General features: G+C 48.4%; 1 pseudogene; it reads left to right on the forward strand.

Annotated features, from left to right (window-relative positions):
* The first annotated feature begins 11634 nt into the window (after positions 1-11634).
* On the forward strand, positions 11635-12333 carry LOC111145516 (annotated as a pseudogene).
* Positions 12334-12785: the final 452 nt, after the last annotated feature.

The raw sequence follows: 12785 nt of genomic DNA on the forward strand, positions 1-12785 counted from the left end.
GCTCCCCTCCTGGCCGGGCCTGGCTCTTCTGTGTTCGCTGATGCCTGCTCTGTTCCCAGACGCACACCTGCCTTGAGGTCACCTGCTTCCCATGCTTTTCATTTGGGAAGCACCCGCATTGGAGATTCCTGGGTAAGTGAGTGGAAGTCACTCTCTCTTTTTCACCCACTTTGTGTCCTTATGTCAGCCAGGCATGTCCCTTGTGTATAGAGGACCCTGGTTTGTCTTCTTCTCTGTCACTGCTACCTGTTTTTTAACTTCTAGAAATAAATCGGCAGCTCACGTGTTCCATGTTTCACAGCATTTAGAGAGACGGCGGTACCCATGCCTGAGCACATACGTAAACACACGTCTGGGATAATATTCCTTTCCATTTGTTTTCTGCTAACAATTGACATCTAGTGAATGCTAATTAAATTAATTAGAATGCTAATTAAATTAATTAGAAGGCTGGGTCATCCAAAAGTTGATCTGTAGGATGACGAATGTGACAGGTTTTGCATGTTCTTTACAAAGACACTCTTTGGGGCTGCCTTTTAAAATGAATTTGTTAAACTCCGTAACCGATCACAGCACTGATCACGGCACACCCTGTCAGAGGGCTGGCATTCCCAGTGAGGTGCAGGGAGGAGTGTGAGATCCTGCACTCGAGCTCCACGCCAGGGCGGGTGTAGCGATGCAGCCGTCGTTTGTGGGTACCTGCTGTGGACACGTTGTGTGTTGGACCCTGGCCCTTGTTAGCTCTTCTTAGGATGCTTCGATCTTCTGCTGGAGGACAGAGGTCTAGGGGTCTTAGAGCCCACAGGTGAGCTCTTTTGCTTCTGACATAGTTTTCCTGTGTTCCCCTGCTCTCAAGAAACGTGTAGGTTTGGGTGGGATGGGAGTGACCCACAGAAACCTGGCTTTCTTTGGTGGCATTGCTGCCTGTCCTCAGAACCCTGGGCCAGCCCGGACTTGCTCCACAGTTGTCACCTATCTTCTGTGGGCATGTTTATATTCATTTCAGTAAGTACCATGACACAAACACATTCTTGTACAAATAATTATTTTGCCAAGTTTCCACATTATTCTGTTCTTTAGTTAGTGACGTGCTGCCGGATTGTTCCTTTTTTAAAGCTATTAAAAATAATACTGACATTCCCTTCCCCCGCCCCGAAAACCCCAGGTGAGTGATATTTGGAGTAAAGATACCATCTCAGTAGATATCTGGTTGCCTCATCTGCTCTTATATTCCTTTTCCAAATAAAAGATCAGTCGCGTGCACGGCTCTCCTCCAGGAAGCCCACGCTCAGATTCCAGGGGCGGAAGGCGACCTCCTGTCTTCTTTCCAGGGGGCGTGCAGTGACGGAGGTGACTGGCCCCAGCAAACAGACCCTGCATTCTTCTCCCTCTCGGAGTCGGACGCAAGACCTGGGGTGGCCCAGATAGCAACTCTTCCTCATGGGCCTCAACATCAGGAGACTGAGTCTCTCCTGACTTACTAGGTGGTAGGCTCCGTAAGATTAAATGTTTTGGCTAATAGGAGTTAGGCACAGCCAGGTGCTCACCTCTGTGTATGTGACATCCAGGAGGCCCTAAGGGGCCACAGCATGTCCAGACACTCACACTGATGGCATGGTACACAGGGATGGCCCTCAGGCACTGGCTCATGGCTGCCTCTTCTTTTCTGTGCTCTGACCTCTAAAGTTAAGCCCCAGGATGGCTGGAGCATAGAATGTGGAAGGTAGGAAGTGGTTTCTTTTGGGGGAGATGCATGCTGGCAGCGGTGACATGAGCAAGAGACTGGGAAGCTGTGAGCAGCGGGTCCAAGAAACCAGAAGCCAGTGGATGGGGCAGGCGGTGTCAGGGATGCTTTGTTGGGGGAACATAATGGTTCATTGTTCAGCGAGCTATGGCTTGGTCTTGCAGACGTGTGTGCCAAGGACCCAGTAGGACCTGGAGTTGCCCGGGTCTCTGGACCATGTGCTTGTCAGCCATAAATCAAGCTTGTACCCTTTCCACTTTCCAAGGAGCAAGGGTATAAGTGGTCCCTGCAAACGACAGCCCAGGTCTTCGGAATTTGCCAAGGGGTGACCCTGGGGTCCCAGCTTCCTGATGTACCACTTACTGACTTCAAGCTGTCTCCTCTTTGGCAACTGGGGCATTTTGTAAATAGGGCCCATGTCTGCGAATTCAGCTGCATCGAAATTAACAAGATCAAATGAGGTCCTTTCATATTACATTTAGTTGACATTAAATCCACTTAGGTATTTCTGAAAATCTGAATTGACAGAGAAGCCTGCCCCTCCAAGAAGGTTTTCCAGAAAATGAGCCTTGACTCCTGGAGAAGCAACTCAAACATTCAGCTGGTAGCTGAGACCCTCCTGTAAACTCCCCTCCCGTAGCATATGTCCCGTCTCCTGGGGCTGCCAAGTGGGATCGGCCCCAGGGCTGGCCTCCTGTCCGTGACGTTGTACATGGCCTCAGCACAAGCAGATGGGCCACTGGCTTGGAGGCTGGAATGGGGAACTAACAGCATCTGGTCCCGGATGTCATTTCTTTTTTTTTTTTTTTTTTTAAGATTTTATTTATTTATTTGACAGACAGAGATCACATGTAGGCAGAGAGGCAGGCAGAGAGAGAGGGAGAAGCGGGCTCCCCACTGAGCAGAGAGCCCGATGCAGGGCTCGATCCCAGGACCCCAGGATCATGACCTGAGTCGAAGGCAGAGGCTTTAACCCACTGAGCCAACCAGGCGCCCTTGGGCAGACTTTTCTGTAGGGCTCTGTAATTTGGTTTGTTTTCAATCTTTATTCATGTTATGCTTTGGTACTTCAATCATGACTTTTTTGTTTTTCAGTTTATAAAACAAAATAGTGACCATTTAAAAGATTAAAGAAAATAAACGATTTTAAGTCTACACTTGTATGCCACTAGGTATGTTCCCATTTTTCTGCAAAAATCACCATCTACCGCTTCAAGAATGTTTAAATTTTGACCCAGTGAAAGTCTGTGTATATTAAACATTAACTCCCTGTTCCCCTGTTCCCCTCTCCCCTCTGTCTGGCAACAATATCTTACTTTTTGTAGGTGAATTTGATTATTTTGGATACCTCAGACATGTAGAATCTTATTCTTTTCTGTGATTGGTTGATTGCCCTTGTCATAGTGAATTGAAGGTTCATGCGTACTGTGATGTGAATCTGTACTTTAGTTCTTTGCATGACTGGCTACTGTTCCATTGTGTACACATTACTTATCCATCCTTCAGTGGACACTTTTTTTTAAAAGATTTTATTTATTTTTTGAGAGAGAGAGAGAGAGCGTGAGAGAGCATGAGATGGGAGGTCAGAAGGAGAAACAGACTTCCCATGGAGCTGGGAGCCCAATGCGGGACTCGATCCCAGGACTCTGGGATCATGACCTGAGCTAAAGGCAGTCACTTAACCAACTGAGCCACCCAGGGACCCTCAGTGGACACTTTGGTCAGGTCAGCCTTTTGGCTATTCTGCACAATAACAGTGCTACGAATTTGGGGGGAATAAATACAGAGTCCCCGCTCTCAAATATTTTGGGTATATGCCCTGAGGTATAGTAATTAATCCTATCTCTGAGATTTTAAGGAACCCCCATTCAGTTTGCCACAGCAGTTGCACAATTTTGCTTCACTCCTTAATACCGTGGAAGAACATTTCAGTTTACGGATCTACCCTATGTTGTATGTTCATTTACCCTTTGTGGCATGTTTGCATATTTTCTACCATTTTCCAGTTATGAACAGTGTTGCCATGGATATTTATGTTGGTTTGGTTATGATTATCATTCTGGTTCTGGTTCATGGTGTGTCGATCATGGTTATGGTTGATGCCTATGACTTACAGTATATGGTTAGAGTTCATGGTGTATGGTTTATGGATTATGGTTCTATGATTCTGTTGCTTAATGGTGTATGGGTTTAGGGTTATGACATGTGGTTTTTGGCTTCACACCCTTATGATTTGGGTGCTTTAGTGTGAGGAGGTGGGAAGAAGAGGGAATGAGTGTATTTGGGTCTGAGGGGAAAAGTCTTTGGAGAGTCAGTGGATGAGAGGGTGAGCTGGTGTGTGTTTGTAGGGGAGGGCTTAGGAGGTTCATTGGGTGGTATGTGGGGAACTAGAGGGTCCAGAACTTGGAGGGTGATTGTTTAAGGGTGAGTGGGTGAGGGTTTGAGAGGGTGATGGTTGAGGTGGTGAGGGGGTGATGGTATTGGGTATGTGTTTAGAGAGTTTGGGGGATGATTGTTAGTTGAGTGATTAGAGGCATCAGGTGGTGATGGCTTAGGGAATGAAGGTTTAGGAGATGAGGGCATAAGGAGTTAAGGTGAGCGTTGAGGCATCGGACATAATGGTTAATGGGATAGGTATGGTATGTGTTTAGGCTGGGATGATGGACGATCCCAAGAGATCGCGGTTGGCCTGAGGGCTCATTAGGGAGAGCACTAGGCTGAGTAACTGGAGCTTGTGGGTTCCAACCTAGGGGTAGAAAACCTTGAGGGAACTAGGGTTTAGAATCAGGGTACATTCTGAATACAAATCCTTTATCAGATACATGGTTTGCAAATACGTTCTCCCAGTTTGTGGCTTGTCTCTTGGTTCTTTGAACAAGGTTTTTCACAGAGTAGGGGTTTAAATTTTATAAAGTCTGTTTTACTAATTTTTCTCTTTTGTGGATTGGTTTTTGTGCTTGAATCTTAAATTTATCCACATTTTCGAATGAGTTTTGGCATGGATCATAAAGTTTGTGTCTGCATTTCATTTCCTATGGTTTCCAATTGATTGTTCCTTAACTCTTTTTGGGGAAGTTGGGGGATATTGGGCTCCACTTTAGTTTCACCTTCCAAAATATAAGGGATTCCTTGGGGCATCTGGGTGGCTCAGTAGGTCAAGCATCTGCCTTCGGCTCAGGTCATGATACCAGGGTCCTGGGATTGAGTCCCATTTGGGGATCCTTACTCAGTCGGGAGTCTGCTTGTCCCTTTCCCTCTGCCCTGCTTGTGCTTTCTCTCTCGGTCTTTCTGTGTCTCAAACAAATAAATAAAATCTTTAAAAAATTATAGAAGGGATTCCGCTGGCGCCCGGGAGGGGGCGCTGTCGCCACAGACCTGTGCGCGGAACGTGTCCTGCGCCGCCTCCACTGCCTGCGGGGTGCGCCCGAGTCCAAGTCACTGACACCGCGCCCTTGGGCGTTCAGCAGGCCTCCTGCACTGACGGAAAGTTTGTTTCCCAACCGGTGTCTGAGCTTTGGGAGGCAGTGGGTCCACGTCCACACCGACAGAAGCCCGGCTCCCTTGGGACCCACCGTGGAGGCCTGGGGAGGACGTGGGGCTGTGTACACGCCCACAGGAGCCTGGTCTCCTCAGGACTCTCTGTGGAAGTTTCCAGAGGACGTGGGGCCGTGTCCACAGTGACAGCAGTCCAGCCCCCTCAGGACCGGCGTCTGGAGGAGAAGGTGAGGAGAAGCCGCTTCAGCGGGGACTGGCAAGGGGGTGCATGTTGTCAGGATCCTGTGGAGGAAGGGCACGCTGGGGGCTTCCGTGGTTTTGTGTGCGGTGACATGGCCTCCCGCGGGGCTGTGCTTGGGGCTATGGGGTCCCCCCTTTCTGGGCTCGGATGTGCCCCGGGTCCTGCGTCTGTGTCTGTGCATCCGCGGATTGGGTTCCTGGGGCTCCTCAGATGGTCTGCAGTCAGGGTGCGGCCACCCGCCTCGGGGGTCGTGTCCGTTCCCCGCCCCCGCCGTCTCAGCCTTCGGGGTCCTTCCTGCGTCCATACCTGCTCCAGGACTGGTCCGGAGTCTGGGGTTCGGGAGCGACAGCGTGGGCCCTGTAGATGACTTTGGGGAGAGTAGGTGTTTTCCTGATGTGGGTTCTTCCCTGAGCACAGAGTGTCTCCCCATCTCCATGGGTCTCCCTCCATGTCTGTTATCAGTGTCGCTCGGCTGTCAGAGGACAGGTCTGTCACTTCCTGGGTTCACGGGACTCCTAGGGGTCTTGTTCTTTTGGACGCAGTAGAAAATGAGATTGTTGTCTGTAGTCTCTTTCTGGTGGTTCCTTCCAGGCACGTAGAGATGTCGTTGATTTGTGTATATTGAGTTTGTTCCTCACAAATTTCTTGAGTTTATTAGTTCCATTCGTCTTAAACTCAAACTGCCAGTTATTTGGGCAGCAACATGGGTTTCTTTGGGAAGAGCAGAGAATGGCAATCTGGGCTGAGCAAGCAAGCTACGGTCCCACCACAGGCAAGTGCAAGAAACAAAGGAGAGGAACATTATTTCATGGAGAAGGAAGAAGTTGGGGGGGGCTTCTGGGAAGGCAAGTCCCCTGGAGAAAGAAAGACAGGGGTTCGTGGTGATGGAGGAGTCTCACCGGCTGAGCTGTAGGGATGGTGATTTCTTGTAGGAGACCATGAACCTCCAGCTTCCCCTGTGGGGCCTGGAACGGATGAGTCTCTCCTGTGGGGGGATTGCAGTGTGGGGTCTGTAATTCACAGTTGTTCCTGTAATTGACACTGAGCACCAGGAGCCCCCTTCCAGCCTCCCGTTCTGGCCTCCCCAGTCTGCTTTACTGAGGCTTCCTTTCCTGCTTTTGCACAGTTCTAACCAGGTTGTGGGGGAACATTGTAGAAAACTGGAATCTGAATCCCACTGCTTCTACTGCACCAGAGACATGGGGGCCCCGATTTAATCCTCCCACAGGTCTCTTGCTAACATGTGGCTTCCTCCAAGGGCCAGTGGCCTCTCCATGATGGGTGACCTGGATCTGGGAGGGCTTGGCGTCCGTACCGAAGTCTGATGTCCTCTCTGCTTCTGTGACGTGGGGCTAACATGGATGTCTGGAAGAGTCATTTACTCTGTGGTGATTTCAAAACTGCAGTAACTTGTCACAGCAGCACAAATACGCTTTATCTCCACATTCAGAGTCCCCAGCTGTCATTTGTTTATCACATTTGCCACTTCATGTGGGCTACTTTGGTGCGTTTTACCCCAAATGGACACTGTCCCGTGGAACCACCATGGAACCCCAAGTGAGGAAATCATGATGGTTCCTACGTTTGAACCCAGACCACAGGCCCACTTCAGCTGTCACCACCTGCCCGATGGTCTGAAATGTCTTCTCCATTTGGATCCAGTTTTCTTCTTCTGGAACTTCTTCTAGGACTTTCCCTTATTTGGGTAACCTTGATGGACTTAAGGAGCCCAGACGGCTCCCATCTGAGTGGTATTTCTTTCTTTCTTTTTTTTTTTTTTTTTCTTCTGAGTGGTATTTCTTTTTTTTTTTTTTTAAAGATTTTATTTATTTATTTGACACAGAGAGAGATCACAAGTAGGCAGAGAGTCAGGCAGAGAGAGAGGGGGAAGCAGGCTCTCTGCTCAGCAGGGATGCTGAGGCAGATGCGGGGCTCGATCCCAGGACCCTGAGATCATGACCTGAGCCGAAGGCAGCGGCTTAATCCACTGAGCAACCCAGGCGCCCCTGAGTGGTATTTCTGTGTCGCTTATGTCACCGGGGCTGTGTTCAGTGTCCATCCACGTTGTGACATGCATCAGTCCTTCATTCACTTTTTCACCGTGACTAAACATATGAACATTGACCCCTTAAAACATTGCAGGTACACAGTTCTCTGGCCTTAGCTGAGTTCCCACAGTTGTACATCATTCTCCAGAACTTTCTCATTCTCCCCGAGGGAGTCTGCGTGCATAAAACACCAGCTCTCCATTGTCCTTTCCCCTCGGCCCCTGCAGCCACATCCAGCTTTGTGTCCCAGACGCCTCAACCAAGTGGAATCAAGCGGCATCTGTCCTTCCATGGCTGGCTGATTTCACTCCGCGTAATGACTTCCAGGTTCAATCCGTGTTGTAGCCTGTCTCAGGACGCCCTTCGTTTTTAAGGCTGAATCGTGTTCCGTGGTGCATAAACCACATTTTGTTTATCTTTTCATCTGTCAGTGGACACTTGGGTGGCTTCCACCTTTTGGCTGTTGTGAGAAATGCTGCTCTGAATAAGGGTCCTTCTACTTTCAATTTTGGGGGCATATAGGCTGCAGTGGAATTCTGTGTTTAATATTTTAAGGAACCACCATATTTTTTTTCCCCACAAATGAACCATTTTACTTCATTCCTTCATAGAGCAGAACAAGACAGCCATTTATGGATCTACCTCATTTTGTTTATCCTTTTCCCCATGGATGGACATTTGCTTAGTTTCTGGGTTTTGCCTCTTGTGAACACTGCTGCTATGAATATTCCTGTACATTTCTGTTTGTTTGAACCAGTGTTTTCAATATTGGGGGTATATATATGTAGGAGTGTAATTGTTGAACCATATGGTAATTCTGCTTTGATCTATTTGAGTAAATGATGAACTGTTTTATACATAGTCTGCACCATTTTCACAAGCGAGGTTTAAGAGTTTCGGTTTCTCAACATCCTTTTGTTATTTTTAGTTTTCTTGATCTTAGTGATTCTACATGTGTAAAAGGACATCTAACTGGTTTAAATCCTCATTTCCAAAAGACTAATGATGTTTAACATCTACTCATGTGCTATTCACCATTTGTATGATTTCTCTGGAGAAGGGTCTATCCAAGTCCTTTGTCCATTTTAAAAAATGGGGCTGTCTTTTTGTTGAGGAATTGTAAAAGCTCTTTACATATTCTGGGCAACAGCCTCTTATTAGATAAATAATGTACAAATATTTCTTTCCATTCTGGGGCCTGTCTTTTCACTTTCTGGATAGTATCTTTTGATGTACAAATATATATATTTATATATACATACATATATATATGTATATGTATACATATATATATATATATGATTTCTTTTTTTAATTGTGAGTGAGAGAGAGTGTGAGAGTGGATGGGGCAGAGGGAGAAGAAAAGAGAATCTTAAGCAGGCTCCACACTGAGTGTGGGCCTTGATCTCATGACCCCAAGATCATGATCTGAGCCAAAATTAAGAGCCGGATGCTTAACTAACTGAGCTACCCAGGTGTGCAGGAAAGATTTTTAATTTTGAGGATATTATTTTATCTATTTTTTTTCTTTCCCTTCTTATGCTTTGGTGTCAGATCTTAAAGCATTGCTACATTCAAGGTTATGAAGATTTATCCCCATTTGTTTCTTCTAAGGTTTATAATTTTACCTCTTACATTTAAGCCTTTATCTTATTTTGAGTTAATGTGTATATATGGTGTGAGGTAACGGTCCAGTTCCATTCCTCTGTACATGGATAGCCGATTATCTAGCACTCTTTGTTGAAAAGACCATTCTTTCACCCACATGTAATGTTGTCCACCTTTGTTGATATTCAGAGGACCATAGATGAGGGATTTATTTCTGGGCTCTCAGTTAAATCTCACTGATCTGTATGATACTTGAAAAAGTTTATTTTACTTATTTAAAAAATTTTTTAAAATTTAAATTCAATTAATTAACATACAATGTAGTATTTATTTCAGGGCATATGCATACCTTTATGACAGTACCACAATTTTTAGTTACTGTTGCTTCGTATTAAGATTTGAACTTTGGAAGTATGACCTTTCACCTTTGATTTTCTTTTTCAAGATGGTTTTGGCTATCTTGTGGTCCCTTAAAATTCACATGACTGTTAAAATTATCTTGTGCATTTCTTCCCAAAGGCCTTTGTGGAATTCCTTGGGAACACATTGAATTCCCATATTGCATTGTGTACTGTTGCCATCTCATCAGTAGTACGTCTTTTCATCACCATGGGGTATCCTCAGATTTATTTAGGTTTTCCTTACTTTCTTTCAGCAATGTTTTGTAATTTTTGGTGTATAAGACGTACACTTTGATGACATCTATTCCTAAGTATTTGGTCAATGTTGATCCCTAAAATGGAATTGTTTTCTTAAATTCCTTTTCGGATGATTCATTGCTAGTGTATACAAATAAGAGAGATGTTTGTATATTGATATTTTGTCCTGTAACTTTACGGAATTAGGGAACTGGCTGTGATCATTTTTGTTGATTCTTCAGGAAGGTCTCTGTGTAAGATGATGCCGTCTCTGGTCTCTAAATAGATGTAGTTCTACTGTTTCCTTTTACAAGTGGATTCCTTACTTCTTGCCTTCTTGTTCTGGGTAGAACTTTCAGTGCAGTACTGAGTAAGGAGTGAAAGCCAGCTTGATGGACTTGTTCGTGATTTCAGAATAGGGCTGTTAGTCCTCAAAATTGAGCATGATGTTTGATTTGGGTTAGGGTGGGGTTAGGGTTGGGGTCTCCCTGTCCTCCGCTGTACAGAGCCCATTCTTCCCTGGTAACCAGCAGAGTGATCTTTTCAGAACATAACCTTTGATCCTCTCTGTGACCCACTCCCCAGCTGCCCGTCCTCTCCAGGCTCCCCTCTCCCACCATATCCCCCGACCCCCGTGGGACTCCCCGGTGTGTGGTCATCCCACATGTGCCTTGGGCCTGATTACAACCCTTTACATTCTCTCTGCCCTCTGCCGGGAGCACTCTTCTCTCCCCCTGCTTCATGTCTGGCTTGTTCCCCCATTGGCTGGACCTAGACTTGCCCCCTGGTGACCTGACTTGTGTCTGCTGCGTGTGTGTGGCCTTGTCCCTTATTTAAATGTAGTGCCCACTTTCCCTGTGTGAGCGATTTACTAAGCTGCCAGGTATGGGGCAGGCACAGGGAAATACCCTTAGTGCCTATGTGAAAAAAATCAGTCTCAGGGCACCTGGGTGGTTCGGTCATTAAGCATCTGCCTTCAGCTCAGGTCATGATCCTGGGGTCCTGGGATCAAACCCCGCCATGTTGGGCTCCCTGCTCAGTGGAGAGCATGCTTTTTCCTCTCCCACTCACCCTTTTTGTGTTCCCTCTCTAGCTGTCTCTCTCTGTCAAATAAATAAAACCTTAAAAAAAATCAGTCTCAGAGGGGCTCACCACCCCTGCTGACAATATAGGATCTGCTGTCCCCACAGTCAGTCCCCTCAGAGAGATAAGACTTGCAACTTCTTGGGCCTGGGTAGATGTAGACCTGGACCTGGAAGCTTCCAGGATTCATGGCTGGGGCCTAAGCAAGGCCCCTGTTCTTCCAGCAGTCCCCTTTCCCCTTCCCTGCCAATGGGCTGGACCTGATTCTTGATCTGGGGTAGTTCGAGGGTGACCCCTCCTAGGTATAGCAGTGGTTGACTGATGGACCTTGTCAGCAAGAGGCCCAGTAGCCTTTACAGAAAGACCCTATAGGGGGTGGAGACAGCTCTATGGGGGCTAGTGACAGCCCCCTCAAAGCAAAGTGGGGCAGGAGGCCCGCCCTGCTGATTCTAGCCATTCTGTAGGCCATAGAAAGGAGGGCTGTGCCCAAAGGTGCTCTGCTCCAGGCAGGTGGGGACAGGACCTACAGGGGGTCGGCCAGGGGAGGGCACCTGCAGGGTTTGCCAGGGAGCTCGGCACAGCGGGACTGTTTCTAGCACCATCATGCTGACTGTGGGGTTGGTTTCCTGCCTCTGAAGCCTCAGGCTCCCCTTTACATGATGGGGTGCTGATGGGCCCCATCTCTGGGAGTATAAGATAGGGAGGCCCCACAAGCAGATTTGCTCAGGACAGGCTGGGAGAGTAGCTGTTGCTTAAAACAGCTCAGGGCCTGCCCCCATGAAGAAGGTGCATATGTCCATGGCCCCCAGCTCTGGAGTCCTGCTGCCAGTCTCTGACAGTGACCCTTCTCCTGCCTTTTCCCCCTTCCCTGTAGATAGGTGGTCTTCCTGGAGCTGTTCCTGCAGGGGGCACAGAAGACCATCATGGTGGGACACAGGGTCACCTACTAGGTCCTCACCGATGAGTGGGCTGCTGGGCCTGTGTGCCCCCCTGGGAGGGCTGGAGGGTGGTGGTCCTTGAGGTCCCCGGCACCCCACACTGGCAGGACGTGTCCATGCAGTGCATGGTGATGGTCAGCTGCTTCTGTGAGCAGCGCTTTCTCTGTAAGGTGGATGACCTGGTGTGTGCGGATGTGGACATGAAGGCCTGCGACTGTGTGGGCATGGAGATCCTGTCCGCCTCTTTGGCACCCTGCATCCCAGTTTCTACTTGGTGTCCTGTGAGGACTTCAGCTACCAGCACTGGCCACAGTCCCGGGCCCACTTTCCCAGGGACCAGGGCAATGTTTACTTACATGGGGGCCTTTTTTGGGGGGTTGGTGGTGGAGATTCACCAACTGACCTTGGCCTGTTACCAGGAGGTGGTCAACATGGCTAATGGGATTGAAGTTGTGTGGTATGACAAGAGCCATTGAACCTGCTGAACCACAAGCCCATCAAGGTGCTATCCACGGAGGACCTGTGGGATCCGTGGTAGCTGGGCTGACGTCCTTCTCCCCGAACCCTGCCATATCATGAAGAAGCTGATTTGGGCGTGCCCAAGGATTAACAAGACATTCAGGACTCATGAGAGGCTGTCCCTGGAGGACCTGTGGGACCCACAGCAGCTGGGTTGTTCCCTGGAGGCCCTGTGGGACCCATGGCTGCTGGGCTGTCCCCTATAGGACCTGTGGGACCTGCGGCTGCTAGACTGTTTCCTGGAGGACCTGTGGGACCCGTGGCTGCTGGGCTGTTCCTGGAGGACCTGTGGGTCCCGCGGCTGCTGGGCTGTCCCTGGAGGACCTGTGGGACCTGTGGCTGCTGGGCTGTCCCTGGAGGTCCTGTGGGACCCGTGGCTGCTGGGCTGTCCCCTATAGGACCTGTGGGACCTACGGCTGCTGGACTGTTCCCTGGAGGACCTGTGGGACCTGTGGCTGCTGGGCTGTCCCC

The sequence above is a fragment of the Enhydra lutris genome, unplaced genomic scaffold (assembly GCF_002288905.1).
Source record: "Enhydra lutris kenyoni isolate GAN:26980312 unplaced genomic scaffold, ASM228890v2 scaffoldscaffold13, whole genome shotgun sequence".
Taxonomy (NCBI): Eukaryota; Metazoa; Chordata; class Mammalia; order Carnivora; family Mustelidae; genus Enhydra; species Enhydra lutris.